The following is a 7,285-nucleotide window of genomic DNA, read 5'->3' on the forward strand; positions in this document are numbered from 1 at the left end:
TTTAAAAAAAAAAGACTCATCAGTTACGCTATGATTAAAAAAAATGCCAAGTATGAAGCTGAAGAGCATTTATGTCTCACAATTCCGATAAATGCATTTGTCATCTTTGCTGCTACTATATGTAGGATAAAGAGATAAGCCAAAGGTACTTATGGATGAGAAGATGTAGTTTGAGTGCTAATGAGACAACCCTAAAGCCAAGTCACAATGTATAAAAAGTTAACAATGGTAGGTCAATATACTTCAATACGGAGCCTTGGCTCACACCGAACAGAAGCTATAACATGACCCTAAAAACGACAAGTGTTAAATAATTATAACAGAAAAATAAAGGGTGTAATCTATTTAAACGAAAAAGCAAAAATGATAACCAGCAACAATCAACAACCATCACTCAATAACAGGCTCCTGGCGTAAGATAGTCGGCGGGTGTAAAGGTTTTAATATGCGCCAACTTTCAGTAGTGTAAAATTACAACATGCAAAGACACACTCAACTCGATCACAAAGGTATATAACAGTTACAAGTAAACATGCACTGAACGAACAGACACATGACACAGTATAGATACATAATTTAAACGTAGGTGTTTGTATAACATTGTCTGGAAATCTATCGGTGTCTTGGCATAAAATTTGCCAAAGAGAAGGGACTAAAATATAAAACATCTTTTTCATATAAAAGTTTTAGGGTTATGATAGGTGGGTTGCTCTTAAATTTAAATATCCAGTATAACAATATCAATAAGGGTTTTGCCGACGGAACGTCCTTATTCAAAATGTGCCCTGCCTGATAACAAAGATGGCTGATTTAGCTAAAATATAACATAGGGGTCATCTAATAAAAGGCTCCGAAATATGTAAAACAGTTCAAACGACAATACTAACGGCCTGATTTATGTATCAGAAATTATTGGAAAACAAATATGTAACACATAATCAAACAACCACCCCTGAATTACAGGCTCCTGAAATGGCACAGAAACATACACACAGAATATGGCGGGGTTAAACATGGTAGCGGGATCCCAACCTATCCCCTAACCTGGGACTCACCAGTCAGTCAAAAATATAAATGATACACAGAGTGGACGTGGCAGGACACATTTGAATCCCAACAAAACAAGACACTAAGTACAAATCTGAGAGTACTCAGAATGTTAAGTTCTGTTCTTTCAATTGTCCTAATACATTGTACATCATCACTGCTAGACTACTTCTTATGGGAGTCATTGCATTTAAATGACAAATAGTACCTGTTTGTTTCATTTTGCCCTATTATTTTGAAAGAATCTTTTAAATGCAAAAATGATCAACAAGACAAGATCTAAAAATAAATCTGCTTGGTCAAAATCGTCCGTCCGCCCCTTATCTGAATTTTTGCCCTTTGATGGCGATTTTTGCCAATTGTTTGTGTTATATTATATTTCTAAAAAAAAAATTGTATGTTCGCTATCATATCAAAGTTTGAGATTATGTCGGTTTTAATTGATTGAACACTTTTGATCAGTCTATTATACTTGGTATCGCATTTGTATAAACATTGGCACATCGTAATTGGCTTTAAAATTATTTCACCAATTTCCGACAGGAATTCTCTATCTAATTTTTTGAGCCGCGCGTCGGATAGAGATCGTTCTTATTCAATTCAACGTCAAACCGAGTAACGTTACGATAAAGTTTCCTTTTTAAGACTGCCCTGCCGTGTATGCCGTTTTTGCACCTATCTGTATTTGTTTCACAGCAGCTACAAAAATGTCGATAATCTTTCACGGAAACCACTTTATCCAGTTCGACATGAACATTTCCAAATTATCTGGGAACCGTGACCTGCGTGTCGCGTGTCTTCTGCACACAAAGATCACGTGATGTATAAAAGTTGGCTGAGTTTCCAATAGGAAAGTATAACACCATGTTAAAAAGAATGGTTTAATAGCTTTCTTGTGAGCAGCAACCCTCTATCAAGAAAATCATGATAGGAAATACAAGCCCGGGAACATTGTATGAATTTGGCGATATATAATCCATATGCAGGCGCTGCTGGAATGTTACTACCTAGATAAGGACAGTTAACAATTTGGAAGCAGAAGTCATCTCTTTTTGGTAAAGTTTTGTTTCCAATAACACTTTTATCAACTTTTTTTTATACTTTTCTTTTTTTAACAGATTTATAAACAGTATGCACATTTCATCAATGACACCTGGAACATTTAATGGGCTACAAAAAATAAGGACACTGTGAGTACCACTTTTATGTCAATATTTTTGGCAAATGATCTCTCATTTTTTTTTTTTAATTGCGATTAACTGTACGAGAGTACCTATTAATTTATGTAAATTATGAATATTTTTATTTTTATTTATTTTAAAAAGCATGATTGTTTCTTAAATTATTTAAATAACACATAGCTGAGAGGGTGATAGGGCAGAGTGTTATCCCGAGAAAACATTCGCAAGCGAAGCCAAGGTTGGCAAGTTTTTTTCGAGGAGTACTTATCTACTCTATCATCCCTCAACTATTTGTTATTTAATATATTATACCGAATGTCCTATCATTATTGTCCTATACAGTTGAATTTTAAATTAAAAGTAATTTACAATGACGTCATGTCCATAGAAACTTTAAATTAGAACTTGCGCAATGTAATTATTTATTTGTTTTTAATTCTATTAATTAAATTATTGATTTTTGATTGGTCCATACGAGAGGGTGATAATAAAATAATTGTCTCCCGCTCAGCCATGGGATGATGTAAATTTTCTCCCTCCTATCAACCAATAAAAAAAATCATCTTAATGTGAATAACATTTCTCTGTGTCAGCAATGTAAACTGTGGTACTAAGAAATGGCAATTTGAAACTGGGAAAAAGTTAACTTCAAACTAAAGAATGTGAGTTTGGATATTTCATAACGGTCAACTGTATTGTGATGGTGCCCTTAGATTTTTGAAAGTGGTGACATCAATATCAATAAGTTAAATCATTGGAATGATATCCTCCGTGTAAGACAAAATCTTCTTCCACAAAAATCATTAAGTGCATACTCCGGAATGTCATATCAAATGTAAAATAAAAGCTATATAATTGACACAAAAATAAAATAAATGATATATTTCGGCTCCAGTCTAAAAAGCTGATAATATTATAAAATTTAACTGTTCTGAAGGTATATCAAATACACAATAATTTATACTGAACAAACTATTATGATTAGGTACTATTTTGTTTAAACTTTAAACAAAATAGTTCCTAATCATAGCTGTATCTTTTGAAACTATGTGCTTCTTTCTTGTATGTTCTTTCCGACCGGGCCTGAATTAGTGGTTCTTTACTTGTGATATTTGCTTTTTTTGTTCACGCATCATTATCAATATAATTACATAAACAAAATCCGCATACATATTTTCATTTAGACATTTACATAATCAAGGGAAAAACATTCACAAAACTTGCACGAAGTCGTGGGCTCCCATATGGTTTTCCATACTATCAAATGAAGTAAAACGCCGTCCACGTATAAATGTATTTGAATATCACAATTATTGAAGTAAACTAAACATCTGATTTTAGCTTGTATATTAATGATAAATTTCTTTCTTTTTGATTATCAAATGTCGCAAAGCCAAACGCAGACCAAGTATATCAATATATATTAACTCATTTACTAAAACATTATGATATCCACTAAACATAGGAAAAACAAGCATGCTCAATATGAATATGTTTTTATCATTAGTTTGTAGTTACAAATTTTTTCATCTTTATGTCTAAAAAATGTAACACTATGTTTTCTTTTCATCAGGAACATTTTCTCAAATAGCAAATTGAAACATCTGACCGCCTTCATCTTCCAAAATCTCACGGATGTAACATTAATGTAAGTATGTACGTTAACAATATATCTATCGTTCTAAATCGATGTGTCGTTTGACATAATATTTGGTAAACGGTTTTCTGTACAGTACTGACTTAAATATTATTTTAAAAATCAAAACTGAAACAACAAGTCATTGTTTGGACTTGATTCAAATCTATTTCAATAACGTTTAACTTTTCTAAGGTAACACCACAGTCAAATAATATTTGTTTTCGATTTAATAAATTATTTATGTGAATAAACATACACAACAAATGTTCTCTTTATTACTGTGAGGAGCTCATCTTTCAGAATAAGCAGAATTAATGGTAAATTCGTTATGGTGTAATACCACCGAATCATAGTACGTCACATCCGGTTGCATACGAAAAGGATAGATCGAAAAAAATATTCCCTTGAATTTGACAGTTGTATTTAATCCTACATTTCATTGCAGTAAAACATTTGTATAAACATATATTGGGTATTTTAAAACACCATTATTTTTTTATTATTATTTTTATTAAGGGGTTTCTATAGAACATTTTGAAAAAAATAGGTTACATGGTTAATGAAGCCTGTACACAGGTAAATAAATATAAGTTTGGCTAACTTCCAGTAGTTGGGTTATTTCTTTTATGCAATGAAATGTTAGGATCAAATTTTATTCCTGCCCTGTATTATTTCTTTATTTGTAACAAAGATAAATTGTATTGCACCTTAACCCTAAAGCATTTTCACTTAAATTTTGAATATAAATTTCCAATGGTTATTATAGTGATCTACAGGGGTGTAGTATAGAAACCATAGAAGCAAATACGTTCTTCAATATAACAGGACCTCTGACATTGTAAGTATATATAATAATTGTATATTGTGTGTTGAATAAAAGGATATGTTTGAGGTTGTTAAATTTGATGTATGCCTTTTTGTGCTTCTATGTTAAATTTGTTAGTTTTTATAGTGATTAAGATGATAACACAGCATTGATAGTTATCAAAGGTACCAGGATTATAATTTAGTACGCCAGACGCGCGTTTCGTCTACACAAGACTCATCAGCGACGCTCATATCAAAATATTTATAAAGCCAAATACATACAAAGTTGAAGATCCAAAATTCCCAAAAAGTTGTGTCAAAATACGGCTAAGGTAATCTATGCCTGGGATAAGAAAATCTGACTGTTGTTTTCCTATTTTTGACATTTGTATGCCCCACCTACGAGAGTAGAGGGGCATTATGATTTCTTGTCTTTACGTCCGTCCGTCTATTGTACCGTATGTTCGTCCGTCCGTTCGTCCCACTTAAGGTTAAACATTGTGACAAGGTAGTTTTTGATGAAGTTGAAGTCCCATCAACTTGAAAATTAGTACACATGTTTCCTATGATATGATCTGTCTAATTTGATGCCAAATTAGAGTTTAAACCCAATTGCATGGTCCACTGAACATAGAAAATGATAGTACAAGTTTCAGGTTAAAGTTTCTGGTCAAGATAGTTTTGGATAAAAATTGAAGTCCAATCAACTTCAGAGTGTATTAACTTACGTTTTTTTTTATTAAGTTAAGCCTGCCAATTGATATTTTATCGTGTGGTTTTCTATGTTGTGATGTTATGCTATTGTTTCAGAAAAAGGAAGAAATTTTGGATCCCTTAAATCGTTTAATCCCGCTGCAAATGTTTGCACCTGTCCTAAGTCAGGAATCTGATGTACAGTAGTTGTCGTTTGTTTATGAAATTCATACGTGTTTCTCGTTGTTTTTTTCCGTTTGAATGGTTTTACACTAGTTATTTTGGAGCCCTTTATAGCTTGTTGTTCGGTGTGAGCCACGGCTCCTTGTTAAAGGCCGTACATTGACCTATAATGGTTTACTTTTTTTAAATTGTTATTTGGATGGAGAGTTGTCTCATTGGCACTCACACCACATCTTTCTATATCTATTGATACTTTGTATACATGTTCCCGATGATATCATCTTTTTAATTTTAATGCCAATTTTTTTCCCAATTTCATGGTCCACTAAACATAGAAAATGAGGGTATGAGTGGGGCATCCGTGTAATATCAACACATTCTTGTTACTTATTGTGTCTGTTTGTTTTGTTCACGCATCGTTGTCACTATAATGAAATTTGATTCGACTGCAATACAAGCGAAAGGTTTAGCTAGCTATAAAACCAGGTTCAATCCACAATTTTCTGCATAAGAAAATACCTGCTCTAAGATAGAAATATGACAGTTGTTATCCATTCATTTGATGTGTTTGAATATTTGAGTTTGCCATTTTCCTTTTTGTATTTTCCTCGGAGTTCAGTATTTTTTTGTGATTTTACTTTATACGTCTATAACACAAACAACAACAGTCAATTTTGAGTGCTTTAGTAAGATGTGAAACCGTATTTATCTTTTTTATATCATCCTGTAAAAATTTGGCATTTTCAAAACTATATCATATGTCTAATAAACCATTTTACTGATTGTGTCATATATGACAATATTTCCGTGATGTTTTGTATTCACTTCCTTCTTTTGTCTTATGGATCGTTTATTGTGAATTTAACATCAGTAAACTACTCTACAAGATCTTAAAAATCTGAATTTATAATTTTTTGTCTTACATTTAACTTCAATATCACGAAATTGTTATATTTGGTTTATTTTGTTTGAAAATATCTAGACAAATTCTCGACAATATTGATCTTTCTGAGTAAGCCTTGTCAAAATGTCGTCGTTATTAATTTGTCTAAATGGCATCGTTAAAATTTGTTTATTCAAGATGAAAATCCCTCGTTGGTTTTGATTTAATATGTTTATGCTTTTTCCTTTGACCTGTATGACAAAAGAGGATGAATTATACCGGACAAAAACATTCACAGTACAATTTATTATCTTTGTACAGCTGTTTTACTACGTGTAGTTTAAAACCTAACAATAAAACAGATGGATGTGAACTTTGGTTATTGTTATCCTGTTTAAACATTTTTTACAATCGAAATATACTAGTATATAAAAAAAAAAGCTATATGAGCTAAACTCTATTGGTATATCTTACAACGCTTTAATGTTTAAGACTTTTTTAAACGTTTATGTAAAATGAATAATGTTATGTTTCGTTTTTCAATTCATAAAATCCTGAACGTCAAACATAATTTCTTTCAATTAATCTTGAGATCATATAAACACTGGTGTTAAACTGATAATCATAACTGGAATTACGACGAAACCAAACTGGCGACGGCAGAAATAGGTAAAATATTTTCAGTCATTTTTTCCGGCCAGGTGAGGTTTTGCGTCCGGTGTCCGTTGTCCGTTGTCCGTCGTCCGTTGTCGTTAACTTTTACAAAAATCTTCTCCTCTGAAACAACTGGGCAAAATTCAACCAAACTTGGCCACAATCATCTTTGGGGTATTTAGTTTAAAAAATGCATCC

The sequence above is a fragment of the Mytilus trossulus genome, chromosome 4 (genome assembly GCF_036588685.1).
Source record: "Mytilus trossulus isolate FHL-02 chromosome 4, PNRI_Mtr1.1.1.hap1, whole genome shotgun sequence".
NCBI classification, from domain to species: domain Eukaryota; kingdom Metazoa; phylum Mollusca; class Bivalvia; order Mytilida; family Mytilidae; genus Mytilus; species Mytilus trossulus.